The sequence below is a fragment of the Rhincodon typus genome, chromosome 35 (genome assembly GCF_021869965.1).
Source record: "Rhincodon typus isolate 14 chromosome 35, sRhiTyp1.1, whole genome shotgun sequence".
Lineage (NCBI taxonomy): Eukaryota > Metazoa > Chordata > Chondrichthyes > Orectolobiformes > Rhincodontidae > Rhincodon > Rhincodon typus.
In genome coordinates this window covers 15,784,650-15,799,829 of record NC_063366.1, presented here as the reverse complement: position 1 = coordinate 15,799,829, position 15,180 = coordinate 15,784,650, and the positions used below count along the sequence as shown (strand labels likewise).

General features: G+C 40.0%; 1 long non-coding RNA gene across 1 annotated transcript; it reads left to right on the top strand.

Annotated features, from left to right (window-relative positions):
• The first annotated feature begins 3,072 nt into the window (after positions 1–3,072).
• Positions 3,073–13,527, top strand: LOC125487041. Its single transcript, XR_007265617.1, has 3 exons — positions 3,073–3,183; positions 3,935–3,990; positions 12,074–13,527. It is a non-coding gene; the product is annotated as an uncharacterized LOC125487041 (long non-coding RNA).
• Positions 13,528–15,180: the final 1,653 nt, after the last annotated feature.

Genomic DNA, 15,180 nt, shown 5'->3' with positions numbered 1-15,180 from the left:
CTCAGAGCTAGGATCTGGGAAGCTGAATGCAGGCAGCGCTGGGAATATCTGACCCAGGAAACTCAGGAATGCAGAAATGGATGGTTGGGGGTTGGTGGTGAAACACAGATTTCAGAGGATGGCGGGGTTAGAGGAAGCAACAGGGACAGGAAGGTGGAGTATTTTAAAATCATTCCATCGAACCCACTGGTCTAACCAGGAAATGTTAAGGACCTCGTGCCGCACAGTTATCCCCTTCACAAAATGACACGTTCATCCCTTCTCAGATCACTGGGCCGAAGTTACAACATTCAGCTATTCCCCCAGCTATGCCTTTAATCTAGTCTTTACTCCATTCATTTTAAACTGAGGGAATCAGCTCCAAACATCCTTCTCACCTTGACTTATCCCCACAGTTTCCCATTCACATACGAGGACAGTTAATGATATAACGAGGTGTAGAGCTGGATGAACACAGCAGGCCAAGCAGCATCAGAGGAGCAGGAAAGATGACGTTTCGGGTCTAGACCCTTCATCCAGCTCTACACCTTGTTCTCTCAGATTCTCCAGCATCGGCAGTTCCTACTATACCCGAGGGCAGTTAATGTCAGGGGAATGCAGTGAGCTGTACATCGCCAGTTGTAACTGAGTTACTTTAGCCTCAAAGTGAATCACTGACCTGATCACTTTCTGGAATAAACTACTCTAAACAGCAATTAGCACAAACCTTTCAATCCTCGTCGAGGGAGGCGATTGGGTCCTGAGCTTCTACGATTGAATCCCTTGCATTATTGAAGCTAAAACATGACGGACTCCCTCAGACACACACAAAGGCCCACATCCTCCGGTGGAATTCACGGCCCTTACCAAGTCTGAGATCAGGTTTCTGGCCGTATTGTATCTTCTGTCATGTTATAATCGTCCACTGCCTTTAAACCCAAAGGTCAAACAGCGGTGGAATCCTGCAGCACATAAAGAGGCCTTTCGGACCCCTGCGCCTATGCTGGCTCTTTGAAATCGTATCTAATTAGACCCCCTACCGCTGCTCTTTCCTGGTGGCCCCACAGTCTGTTTCTTATCAAGTCCGTACTCAATTCCCTTTAGAAAGTTACTGTTGAATATGTGGTGTCCGCACTTTGGGACAGAGCATTCCAGACCACAACCGCTCACTGCTTTAAAAACTTCCCCTCATGTGTGAGGAAGGGTCATCGCACCCGAAATGTTAACTCAGTTTTTTCCTTCACAGATGCTGCCAGACCTGCTGAGCTTTGCCAGCAACTTTGTTTTTGTTCCTGATTTACAGCATCCGCAGTTCTTTCGGTTTTAATTTAGTATCCCCTAATTCCTTCCCTGCTTCTCTGGGGTAATTATCTCAATCTGTCTCCTCCGGTTCTACATCGTCTAACTCTACTCACTTATGCTGTTAACACCCAATCTACGTCCACTACATCTCCTCAACATTTCCTATAAGAAACTGGGAGCTTTCTCTAGCTTCCCCACACAACTGAAACCTCTAGTCTTGGTCTAATTTTAGAAATTCCCACTGCCCATTTTCCCATTACTCCATGCACTGTACTGAAAGTGTACAGTCTTCTTTAATCACCACGAATTGTCATTTTCTTTTCTGTTCATTACTATTACCTATAGCAAAAGAGATTTCATCAGGTTTGTTCAACAAACTCAAAAATAATACATTTATTGAAAACAAATTATATTTTTACAATAGTAGCAGTACCAGTTTCCATCTAAACTACTATGTAGACTTAACCTAGATCCCTATTTATCTCAAACATACACACATTCAGACACAGGGAAGGCAAGATGACCCAGCTTTGTTGACGTATTATGGGTAAGCAAAAATAAGTTTAAAAAAGGTGCAATGCTCCATAGGTCAAGGGTTAAAGGCCGAAGATAGAATGAGCTAACTTCATAGAATCAGGGTAAAACTCATCCGTTTTTTAAACTAACTTCAGGAGATCTGTAGAGATATATTGACATTGGTTCAATAAGTGTGTTCAATGCTGGCATAGACAGATTTTTAATCAGTAAGGGAGAAAAAGGTTATGTGGATATTTCAGGAAACTAGTTTTGAGGATTATCTGAACAGCCATAATTTCATTGAATGGTGGAGCAGACTCAATGGGCTGGATGGCCTACTTCTGCGGCTATGTCTTATGTCTAAAAGGTTGTAAATTCCTGGATTTCTCAACCACAGAAAGCTATGGATGCTAAGTGGTTGGATATGTTCCAGTCAGAGAATCATAGAATCCCCACAATGTGGAAATAGGCCATTTGGCCCAAGTCCACATTGGCCCTCTGAAGGCCATCCCACCCAGTTCTGTCTCCCTTCCGTATCCCTGTAACTCTGTATTTTCCATGGCTAATGCACCAACCTACACATCCCTGGACACTATGGGGTAATTTAGCATGGCCAATCCACCTAACCTGCACATCTTCAGACTGTGGGAGGAAACAAGAGCACCTAGCAGAAACCCAGTCAGACGTGGAGAGAACGTGCAAACTCCACTGGAATCAAACCTGGGTCCCTAGCACTGTGAGGCAGCAGTGCTAACCACTGAGCCACCGTGTCAAGGTCAATGGATTGATGGGTATGAATGGAGTTAAAGGATATAGGGATAATGTAGAGAAGTGGAGATAAGTCAAAGATCAGCCATGATCTTGGTGAATGGCAGAACAAGTCCAAAGGTTCAAAAGCCCGCTCTGTCTCCCATTTCTTAATATTTATGTAAATTATTCAATTTATTCATCTGATATTTACACCCATCTTAAGTGTCTAAAGTCTACAAAACATTGTAATCTCTGCAGAAGCCATAGGAGGCTACTTTGTAGGACAGGTTACAAGCTACATTAAGCAAAAAAAGCTTACGATCATCATCTTTCTGAATAACAGTGTAAAAAGTTCATTTAACTCAGTCAGGGCAGCGAGCTAGGATGTGGAAATGAATTGGAAACGTTAATGTAGCTGAAGGACACAAAAGCTTCCTCCCATTCCAAATGAATGTCTTGGAATGAAAAAAAAATGTCAACAGTGAGCTTTCCTGCTATTTCAGTGTAATGTCAAAATCTTTTCTTAATGCACAGATACAGACACAAAACGAGCACCAAGAGCTGAAGCCAAAATTCGATACGCTGGCCTTGTTGTTATTTTGATCTTCTTGTGTTTCACTGTGAAAACACAAAGAGGTAAGTGGTCATATTGTGAGACAGTCTCAGGTGCCCTGACATGTGCTGACTCTGCGTATATTATTGCAACACTGATGGAAAATGCTCATCTGTAAGTCAGGGAAATTGATGAAGGAATTTTTTTCTCTGTTCCAAGTAAGTTCAGTTCAGTAACATGCAAATAAATCGATCTCTTTCTTTGTTCCTTGTTTGCTTTTGTAGTATTGTCTACTTCATTTCCACCCTTTTGTTGTCTTTTACCCAAATTGCTCTACAGTACAGCTGTAGGGAGGGGTAGGACAGGAATTCTAAGGGGATTGAGTGAAAGAAATGCTTTATATCCTTGTGGTAGTGCCCCAGCCTCTGACCCAGGAGACCCAGCTTCAAATCCTGCCTGCTCTAGAGGTGTATAATAGCATCCGAACAGCTTTATTAAAACAACTATAGGGGGGTAAAAAATAACAAAATAAGCGAACAGAGAGATTTACTGAATAGCAATAGTTTGTGATGTTAATTTTGGTCATTCAGAAGAGAAAATCCTAATTTACAATTTAATTAACATGCACATTCAGTGCAGACCCATGAAATTCAGTCACATAAATGACCTGTGAAAATTAAATGGCAATATGAGATCTTCAACTTCTACATTAATCCAACTTTTATTAAACTGCAGGATTATTTTATCGTGGAGGTATTGATGTACAATAGTGTATTGTAGGGGCAACAATTAGCCAATCCCCAGGGAAAATTAACAGAGATTTTTCCCCTTTAGGTTGTAATCGAACTCAGAAACAAACAGTAAAGAAAAAGACTGGTCAGAGTTGTTGGGTAAGTGAAATATTCTGTGGAAAGGTAAGAGTATTGTTTTTTTCACAAAATTATTACAGTGCGGAAGGAGGCTATTTGGCCCATCATGCCTGCACTGGCTCTATTATCTAGTGCCAATCGCTTGTTTATTTTTCCATAACACTTGCCTTTCCTTTTGGGATGTACTTCTTGCAAGAGATTTACATTTAATGTGCAATTATAAAACTACTTAGTGTTCAATAGACTTCTTTTCCTGAAAAATCTAGAATTACATTGCAAGAGGAATAACCAATTGCGTGGAAGGTTCTTATTGGGAACTACTTGCATCATCCTGAGCATAGCTTTTAAAAAAAAGTATTTGTTTTTATTCGTTTATGGGATATGAATGTGCTGGCTAGGATAATTCTATCATTTATTGCCCGTCCCTAGTTACATTGAGAAAGTGGTGCAGAGCTTCCTTCTTGAAATACTGAACTCCATCTGATGTAGGTAGACCCAAATGTCATTAGGGAGGGAGTTCCAGGGTTTTGGCCCAAGAACACCAAAGAAATTGTGATATATTTCCAAGTCAGGATGTTGAGTAGCTGGAAGGGAACTTGCAGGTGATAGTGTTTCAATATATCTGCTGCTCTTGTCCTTCTAGATGCTAATGGTCATGGGTTTGGAAAATTCTGTCTAAGGACCTGTCATGAATTTCTGCTATGCATCTTAGATATTGCACACTAAGTATCGATGGTGGAGGGAGTGAATGTGGTGTCATTCGAGCAGCTAATTTATCGTGGATAGTATCAAGCTTCTTGAGTGTAGTTGGTGCTGAATACGTCCAGGCAAGTGGGGAGTATTGAACCACACTCGTGACTTGTGCCTTCTAGAAGGTGTTGAGGTTTTGGTGAGTTACATGCTGCAGAATTCCAAGTCAGCTGTTACCTGCAGAATGTTAATAGTTGGGAATACAGTGATAGTAACTCCATTGAATATCAATGGGCAAAAGTTAGATTCTGTCTTGTTGGAGATGGTCTTTGTCTAGCATTTTTGTGGCATGATTGTTATTTGCCAACAGTCAGCTGAAACCTGGATATTGTCCAGTTCTTGCCGCATTTGGAAATGGACTGCTTCAGTATCTGAGGAGTTGTGAACATGACTGAACATTGTGCAATCAAGAGCAAGCATCTTCATCTATGATGGAGGGAAGGTCATTGATGAAGCAGCTAAACATAGTTTGGCTGAGGACACGACCTCTGAGGAACTCTAGGAGTAGCAGTGAGGACCTGAGATGATCGACCAACTACTGCAAACATGTGCTAGAAATGGCTCCATCTGTTGGAATTTTTCTCTGCTTTCCATTGACTCCAGTTTTACTTTTCCAGCTGTGAAGCCCTTTAGAAAGTTGACCAGAGATCTGGATGTTGAACGAAATATATTATTATCCTATGATTTCTGCGTGTCAGTACGGCAGTAACCATCCATTACAATGGACTGGCATCCAAACCTTTTTGTAATTGGAATAAAGCAAGTCTGTGTCATTGCATCACCTCTTCACTATCACCTCAATCTGGTGTTACGACAAAGAGGCAGACAGTAGAACCAAATCAGCTTTACAACCTCTATCTTCACAATACAGTAAAATTAAACTGTCAAAGATGCCCAGATAGTCACTCCAATGATCCTAACCAGACTTTGAATAATCAATCCTGGACTTTGTGAATAATTAATTTCCAGACTTAACTATTCATTAAATACACAATAACTTTAGCAGAGAGAAAATTAGACAGCACAACAATCTGATTAATATCTGTGCTTTAAACCAGAAGCATTCGTTTTCAGCCTCCAGTCACACAAATGATTGTCAAAAAAAAAGCTAAGGGATAAATGAAAGAAAATAACAAAATTGGCCAAATTACTTTCACAATGCCTTTCACAGTGCATTATTTCACAATGTAGGGTCTACAGTTACTTATTGGAAAAGTTGATCAGGGTCACTGTCTCAGTTCACCCAGGCAAAGACAACAATAATGCTAACTCAGCTTTCTACTCTTTAGACTTCTGGACGTTGATGTAGCAGAATAAGTAGGGAGCTTTCAAATCTTCATGCTATATCAGTAGCAACCAAAAAGACATCTTTCAGAAATTTTAGTTCAAAAAAACAACTTCAATTCTGGTTCCATCCTGATTGTCTGATTGACTCTTTCCGAGGCCTTGCTTGTCAACTGTCATTTGTCGTTTGAACATAGGGTCCTTTCCAGACTTGCTGGAACCAATTCCCAAATACTGACATCATCAATGGCCATCTTCTGCCAGCTGTTTGAAAACAATGCTCCTCCCATTGTTCCTGTAACTATTAGAACATTTTTAATGAAGGCTCATCCTGCCTCCTGGCCTGGCCTCACAAACAAACAAAACTTGATTGGCCTGTTCTTTTCCTTTAAACACAAGCTGTGCCAAAGTCCATGGGTCATTTCTAGTACACAAAATACAAAATTGATAAAAAAGTAAAAACAAAAATAATAAAAAGTTAGCAAAGGACTAACACTGGTCATGGAGGTTCTTCAGAACCAATTTCTCCAACAGGTCATGATTGAGTTTTAATTCAACAGAAAATCTTCAATCTCAAAAGGCTGAGAACTAAGACTAAGGTGACCATTCAGCACATTCATAACTTATTATAGGCATAACATACTATCAGTGACTCTGACTGCCCTCAACTTCTTTAGCTCTGTATACAAAAGGATGGTCTCTTACACAACATCAGCAAGACCAAAATCCTTCACCAATCCTCCCCTATATCTCCAGCTATTACTTTTCGCAGATGGGACTATAGAAATCATGACACTTGTCTAGTTCAGCTTTCTCAAAAGGTCACTATTGAGAAAAAGGCCCATCACAGAATGAACCTTCAATTTTATATAACGTGGCTAAAGAATCAAGATAATAATAGCTGAAAGGTGAGAAATTTCTAATTGGCATATGCTTAATTGCTCGATTTTTTCTACACAATGGTAAGGTGCCTTTTTATACTTGCTTGTGAACTCCTTCTGACTCTTTGTTTGACCACAGAAAAACAGCTAGCAGTTAAATGGAACTTTAAGTTTCAGGTTAATGTTTGTGGGCAAATATTTTCTTAGCCCTTCCTTCCAGAGCATAAGGTGTTTACTTCTTTAGTGCTTAAGTAACCGCAATAAATGTTCCAGTAATATGTCCCAGTTGGTGTTGAGCGTAGGTTGTGCCAAGTCTTAATTTTTATTTCCATTCAATATTTACTCAAAACCCCGGCAATGCTAAGCAATATGAAGTTATCAACTAACATCAAAACATGAAAATAACTGAGAGGAAACACAAGTGACCACTTAACTGACTGATTGTGCTGCATTACAGAGTGTGAGAATTTAAAAAAACATCCTGTTCAAACTGACCTCCACCCCTGCAACAAAATTGGCAATAATGGTCTCATCTTAAAATCCTTCTCACTCGTTCATTATAATTTTCAGTTTGGGAGAAGTTCCAGTCAACTTCAAGTCAGGGTAAACCTGGAAATAAAGATTAAAAACTGGAACCACCTTATCTCAATGGCAGCTGAGATGTACATTACATAAACACTGAAGAATTAACTGCTTTGTTCTCTGGACGGGAAGAGCTAACAAGTTAGGGTGGTAAGGTTTATGTAGGCCAATGCAACTGACACCTGTGTTTCCACTGGTCAGAAAATCAGAATGCTCTACCACATGTTAATGGTACACAGAACTTTTAGTAACACAATTAATACTATTTACAGTCCCCTGAGATAACTTAAGTTCCCTGTAATGTCGGCTCTAGTCAGTTGCTGAATGCAAGGTAACCAGAGTAGGGACAGACAGAACTAATCAGTTCTATGTTCTTCACAGTACACAACGACTTAATAGCTCACATGTGTCATTTCCAATCTGAATGTTTACATAGTCAACTTCAAATAAAATGTTGAAGTTGTACATGCAACAATAGGAATTGTGGCCATACACAGGATTTTGATTTAAGCAAAGATCTTTTAGCAAAGATCTATAGCTCGGGTTGTGGGTGAGGTTGTTGACTTGCTCACCGAGCTGGCTTGTTCTCGTTCAGACGTTTTGTCACCATCTAGGTAACGTCATCAGTGAGGCCTCTGATGAAGTGATGTTGTTCTACTCCACTTGGAATTTATACTGTCCGGTCTGTTATGGTGAGTAGTGTCATTTCCTGTTTTGTTCTGTATGGGTTTGTATATGGGTCCCAATTCTATATGTTTGTCGATTGCATTATGGGTTGAGAACCATGCCTCTAGGAATTTCCGTGTGTGTCTATGTTTGGCTTGGGCTGCTATGGTTATGTTGTCCCAGTTAGACTGATGGCCTTCATTGTCCGAGTGTACTGATATAAAGGAAAGTTTGTCGTGTCATTTTGCTGCTGGCTGATATTCATGTATTCTGATGGCTAGTTTCCTTCCTGTCTGTCTGATGTAATGTTTGTGGCAGTCGTTGCATGGTATTTTGTAAACTACATTGGTTCTGCATGTTGTGGGAATGGGGTCTTTAATCTATGTCGTAGAGTCGCTGTGGGCTTGTGTGCCACCATGATTCCTAGTGGTGTTAGGAGTCTTGTTGTCAGTTCTGATATGTTCTTGACATAGGGCAGTGTGGCCAATGTGTTAGAGCATACCATGTCCTCTTGTTGTTGTGTGTTTAGTAGGCACCTGCAGATGAAGTTGTGGGGATATCTGTTCATAGCGTAGATTTTGTATAGGTGCTCTTCCTCTTCCCTGCGTAGTTCTGGCATGTTGCAGTGAGTGGTGGCCCGTTTAAATAGTTTCCTAATGCAACTTTGTTTGTTGCCTTTGGGGTGGTTGCTATGGAAGTTGAGAATTTGGTCGGTGTGTGTTGCTTTCCTGTGTACTGAGGTTTGGAATTCCCTGTTGGTCATAAGTTCTGACGTCCAGAAATGGAAGATGATTGTTGCTTTCTTTTTCTCTTGTGAGTCTAATCCTGGTGAATACATTGTTGATAAAGTGGTGCATCTCTTCTAGTTTGTTGTGCTTAATAATGGCAAATGTGTTGTCCAGGTACCGGATCCACAATTTAGATTGAATGTGGGAGAGGTTAGTGTGTTCTAGACTTTGCATGACTGTCTCTGCAATGAGTCCTGAGATGGGTGACCCCATGGGTGAGCCATTGATCTGTTTGTATACTGGACCATTAAAGACGAAGTGTGTGATGAGGCACAAGGCTAGTTGTTTGAGTATGTTGTCATTGCTGATGGAGCTACTAGAGGAAGCAGGAACACAGACCAGCAGCGGTATGATAGGGGAAAGTTTTGCTTACACGTTGCTTGCAAGCTCGACATGAAAGCCCAAAACATTGATATGTCCTTACAGAGGAAAACGAGCAATGCCTCTTTTGGGCCAGCATGCACTTCCTGGCTTAGTAACAGAAGCTACTGCTGAAAGCAACCCAAAATTACAATTGGTGGCTTCATGTGTGGCAGTTGTGGCAGAACCTGCCTCTTAAGGATTGGCCTGTTCAACCATCAGCAAAGGTGCATGATATAAAGACATCTAATCTGGAATGGGAGAGATAGTAGGAACTGCCAATGCTGGAGAATCTGAGATAACAAGGTGTAGAGCTGGATGAACCCAGCAGGCCAAGCAGCATCAGAGGAGCAGGAAAGCTGACGTTTCAGGTCTGGACATCTGGAATGGATTGTTTGTAGATTGTCCATTACTGTTTACAGATAGAAAGATGCCATTAAAAAAAGCATAAGGTTATAAATATAAAAAAGATGTATAAGTATATATGTATTATGTATATCAAAGGTCTTAAGTTTCATATCAATGACAACACACAAATTGATATCCTAATCAATATCTACCTCCCATGCTTGAGAATAATTGCATTTAGAATCACACGCTCTGACTATAAATGTTAAGTCAGTGAATACTGAGCAGTTAGCTTTAGCTAAACCAAGTTGCACTCCAATGTCTGATGCAGAGATTATGGATTCAAGATTTAGAAAAATTAAAAGAACAGGTGAAAGCCTGGCTATAAAACCCCTACCTCTTCAGGTCTTGTTTAAATGTAAACCAATCTGGTGGCGAGGATAACAGAAGGAATGGTGAGAATGATGGTAGGAATATAAATAAAAACATTGTAGGGGACGACATGGAGAAATTGATGGAGCTGGGTGCAGAAAAGGGTTTGATTTTGGAACAAAACTAGTGGAATTGAAAATATAACTCACCAGGTCTGAAGTCATGTAACATAGATTATTGAAAGAAATCAGCGAGGTGATAACAGAGACTGCCTGTAATTTTCCAGATATTCTTAGATTTGAAATTACTCTAAGGCTCTTGAGAGAGACCACTGTATTACTCTATCCAGGAATAGCGAGAATAATTTACTGAGTAATTATGGAAACCTCATCTAATTTTAGTTTGGATTAAAAAATGTGTATAAGTAAAATCATAGAATCCCTACAGCGTAGAAAGAGTGTGCACTGACCCTATAAAAAGCATCCTGCCCAAACCTAGCCCCAACCTGTCCAGGTAACCCACATTTACCATAGCTAATCCACCAATTCTATACCTCTAGACACTACAGACAATTTAGCATGGCCAATCTATCCAATCTGCATATTTTTGGACTGTGAGAGGAAACCAAAGCACTCAACAGAAACCCATGCAGACACAGGGAGAAAATGAAAACTCCATAGAAACAGTCACCTAAGGCTGGAATGAAACCTGAGTCCCTGGTGCTGCGAGGCAGCAGTGCTAACCACTGAGCCACTGTGCCTCCCGATGGCCAAGTCAATCAAAACTAATCAGTGTGGATCAAAGTGGAAATTATTGAGTTGACTACCTGTTGTACAACCCATCCTATATTCTGCACTCTCTGCTTCAGCAGAGCTGAATATTGAGCAGGGCAGAGAACTGACAGATGGTTTGGTAACACCCAATTTGCTCCACAAAATAAGATGAATTTGAACCTCACAAGTTTCTACAGAACTAATTTGATGGATTGCTTGAGCTGTCCCTTCGCTTGTCAGCTACACCCAACAGTAAAGATATGCTAGAACTTCCTGGTTGTAGCACTCTGTCTACTCCCTCAGTTCTCTTTTCATGATAGAGAAGAACTGTCAGGGCTAAGAGCCACATTAAAATTATCAGACTATGATTGTTGCACACAATAAAACAGCAAAGAGTCAGCATTAACCTGCCCCTTTTCATAATGTTACTGTATTATCTGACATGTTTACTTGGGAGGTAGAGCATGGATCATGAAGAAATCTTTCCACTTCATTATGATCTGCAATGCTTACAGTTTACTGAAATTCTACTATTTCATATGTTGAAACAGAGCGAACAAAAAGTTAGTTATAAAACCAGAAGTTGCCAGAGAAGCTCGGCAGGTCTGGCAGCATCTGTGAAGAAAAAAAAGAGTTAACGTTTTGGGTCCGGTGACCCTTCCTCGACTGGGTGTATGAGACAAATTGTACCTTTGGTCAAAGATGTTAAAAGGGCAATATTGAATTAGCTATATCTTTTACACCTCAATCACATCTGACTTTGCTCTCTACTGAAATTAAAACTTTAAAGTTACTTATCCACACTTCCATCCAATATTTCAACACACCGCAGTACACTTCATCATGACTTCAGGCATTGGCAGTTTACCAGGACTACTTATACAAAAGAACATCCTAATGTACGTCTTAAACAAAAAGCCTTTAAAGCAAAATCATAAAAAATCAAATTTTTAAAAGACTATGTGAAAAACAGGCCAATTGAGAATGTGCAAACCACCGTCACTAAAACGCGAATCATAAAGTCAGATGTACCAAATTCGTACAAGGGAGATATGGGAACAAAATCCTGAGGTTACTCCTGTTTATTCAGAATTAAGTACAGCTAATATATTATCAGAGAAAAAGTAATTACATAATACATTACCTCTTCTCAAAAACAATTGAAAATTACAAGATTAAATGTCGGAGATGTTTCTCTGTTAATAGTTCGTCTCCTCTTCCACTTAGTGTTATTCAATTTATTTATGTGATTTATCTAAGCAACTGCTGATAAATTTCTGACTTTCTTTCTGTTCTTTAGTTTCAGGATTCATTATCGAGCAACCCTGTTGTGACATTCAGTGAGATGAAGTTGTAAGAGTCTACGGGAGCTACAGGACAGAAGATGTACGCTACCGATGAGATTACTGAACATGCTCGGATTCAGATACGGAGGACCTGATTATAACTTAATGATTATACAGTTTATATTTTTCCACTCTGTGATAATTATTATGCTAACATATAGTTTAAGTATAAACCTACCATAATGGCTACAAGTGAACTATAATTGATTCTCCAGTCGTAAATATAAAATCCATTTTTTTTTCTGCCTGTGTTTCATAGCTATGTTTATTTCACAGAACACTTTAAAGCCTTCGAGGGAATTGTAGCACAGTATGGCCAGATGGGAGAAGTCCAGATTAGAGGTTTTACGAGATATGAAAGTTTGTTTTTGGACAAGTATGAAAGGCTGTAAGACTGTGATAAGCAATGTTCAAATTACTGCCTGAGAATTTATCAATTATGTTGCGATGAAACTATGAGATATGTACATACGGATTTCAATATTCATTTGTTACAAGTCTGGGGTTCTTGGAATTCGAAGACAAATGTATCGGTTTGTCTGTGTGTCTGGAGCTAACAATTAGCTTTAAAGGAAATACAACATCCATAATCCTCAGCAGGAGGACATTACCCAGATTTCTTCACAAGCTGCCTCCAGGGTCAACGGAGAAAACTTTGCACTCTCAGATATGAGAGGGTTATCGGCTTAGAGCACTAAGTCAGGCTATGGAGAGATATAAGGGGCAAATTCTGACAAAGAGATTTGTTGATTCATAAAATGCATTGCTAAAGGGTGTAATGTAGCAGAGAATGCTGAAATATTCAGTTGATGCAGAAGAAGATGCAGAGTTATGCGATTGTATGGGTCACGGCAGATAATTCCTTCTATGAAGGAAGCCCATATGAAATTTTAGAATTGTGGAAAATAAAAGGTCAGCCTTTAGATGGCAGCATATGAGCATGCAAAGAATATTGGCTGAGTAACAGAAAGCAAAGAATGGATTTTAATTGGTCTTTTTCAGGGTGATGAGATATATCAAGTTGAGTTCCAAAGGGATTTATAATTTACACATATAACATAGATGAGGGATGGAAGGTTGCCAATTTTGCTGATAGCCCAAAGATAGTCAGGAAAAAATAAATTGTGAAGAGGAGACCAAGAGGTTAGAAACAGATATTGACAGCTTAAGTGAATGGAGAAGGATATGGCAAACAGAACATAATGTGGGAAAATGCAATGTTGCCCATTTAGGCAGAAAGAAGAGAAAAACATATTATCTAAATGGTACAACCATAGGTAGTAGGACCAAAAGTAGGCTTTTCAATCCATTAAGTTGTTCTGCCATTCAATGAAATCATTCACAGCTGATCTGATAATCTTCAACCCTACTTTCCTGCCTTTCCACATAACTCTTGATAAAAATCCATCTCAGCCTTTAATGACTCAGCCTCTGCAGCCCTTTGTGGTAAAGAATTCCACAGATTCACTACTGTCTGAAAGGGGAAAAAAAATCCCTCACACCAATCTTTGATGCATGCATTTAACTCCTTGAATTTATTTACCCAATGCCAGTTTTCTTGTGGTTCAGGTAGTAATCCTGAAGTCATTACCTAAGGGGATCTGCTTTCTAATTTAGCCCCTATCTATTCAATATCTTTCAGCAAAACCATCTTTCGTGCCCTAAAATGTAATCAGCACGGTTGGGACTGCCCATTGCTGAAAGCAGCACAAAATGGCTGAAAGTAGTTTCCAGTTGACCAAGAATAGCTTGTTTGGTATAGTTTATATAGAAGTAAATCATAGGTTAGAATAACAGTAGCTCTGCAGGAAGAATATCCAAGGAAACAAGATTAAGGTAGTACACAAAGTGTCTTGTTACAGACACGTAACTACAGTTGGTTATAAGGAGACAGTTGGATAAGGACAACCTTGTGTATGCTATTAGAAAATTTCCATACCTAGCTAACTTAAAGTTTGAGATATTCATCACAAATAGATTTACTCTAGTTAAGATTTCCATGTAATCATAGTTATAGGTTTTGACATATAACTTTAAAAAAGACGTAATAAGTGTTAAAGAGATTTCACTAAAAATCTTATGGACAAGACAGTGTTAGACGGTAAAGCACACTACTAGCAGGGACGATTGAGTTAGAGAAATCAGTAGTATTGGAATGTGGTTACATACAGCATGCATTGTGAAAGCCCCAAGAATAAAGATAAGGGTATCTGGTAAATATCATGATATTGTAGAATATCAGTTGCTGACCACTGACCACTGATTAATTTGGTTGGGTGTGTATGTAATTAATTATTAATATGATTGGTCTGTAGTTGCCATGCGTGGGCTGAAAACAAATGTATAAAAATGCCTGTCCTTCCTTTGTTCATCGAAAAAGCTTCTGACCCCCAGAGGTTTCTTCCGACCGGTGTAATTGCAATAAACTCTTTAATGCTGGAGGTGAACTGTGGGTGTCGAGTGATTTATTTAGTTCCACTGCCCCAACAAGGACCAATTTGGATAGTGAAGTGCTTATGAAATTGTGAGAGACCTGCGGAATTTGGAGATGAAGAGTGAGCGGGGTTTCCTTGGGCTTGGATCACAAGACGTTAATTGGCAAACTGACACCTCTGTCTGTGTACAGGTGATATCAGACTGTCTCGTCCTGTTGTGTATATGTAGGTCAGACTGTCTCCTCCTGTTGTGTATATGTAGGTCAGACTGTCTCCTCCTGTTGTGTATATGTAGGTCAGACTGTCTCCTCCATCATTGTACAGTTCAGATCAGACTGTTTCCTCCCTGCTGTGTACAGGTGAGAAAAGGCTGATCCCTCCCCCTGTGTACAGGTGATGACAGACTGTCCCCTCCCGCTGTGTACAGGTGATGATAGACTGTCCCCACCCCCGCTGTGTACAGGTGATGATAGATTGTCCCCACCTCATCCTGTGTACACGGGATGGCAGACTGTCCCCACCCCGCTGTGTACAGGTGATGATAGACTGTCCCCAAACCCGCTGTGTACAGGGGATGGTAGACTGTCCCCACCCCTCCTGTGTACAGGGGATGGCAGACTGTCCCC